A 264-nucleotide genomic window follows, 5' to 3' on the forward strand; every position below is an offset into this window, starting at 1 on the left:
AAAATCATCGACTTAACAATATCCATTTATGATTCAAGTCTCTTTAACTATAAAAGGTGAATATGTCCATATTTATGCTTTTACACACGGCAGCAAATCATGGAAAGGCTGTTGTATTCACACTTAATAAATTAGCCCATTATTAACAACAGTTCATGTTTAGAAGAGATGATATGAATGAATGGGTCTTTTTTTTCTGAAATACGGTTGATTTTGTGACTGATTTGTCATATTATATAGTTTCTCAGACAAGTAGTAAGTTAA

General features: G+C 29.9%; 1 protein-coding gene across 1 annotated transcript in view; it reads right to left on the reverse strand.

Moving 5' to 3' along the window:
- The window catches only part of LOC119591519 (sodium channel protein para-like), a gene marked incomplete in the record, with an annotated part of 263,120 nt that overhangs the window by 75,075 nt on the left and 187,781 nt on the right, over positions 1–264 (reverse strand).

The sequence above is a fragment of the Penaeus monodon genome, chromosome 28, assembly GCF_015228065.2.
Source record: "Penaeus monodon isolate SGIC_2016 chromosome 28, NSTDA_Pmon_1, whole genome shotgun sequence".
NCBI classification, from domain to species: Eukaryota; Metazoa; Arthropoda; class Malacostraca; order Decapoda; family Penaeidae; genus Penaeus; species Penaeus monodon.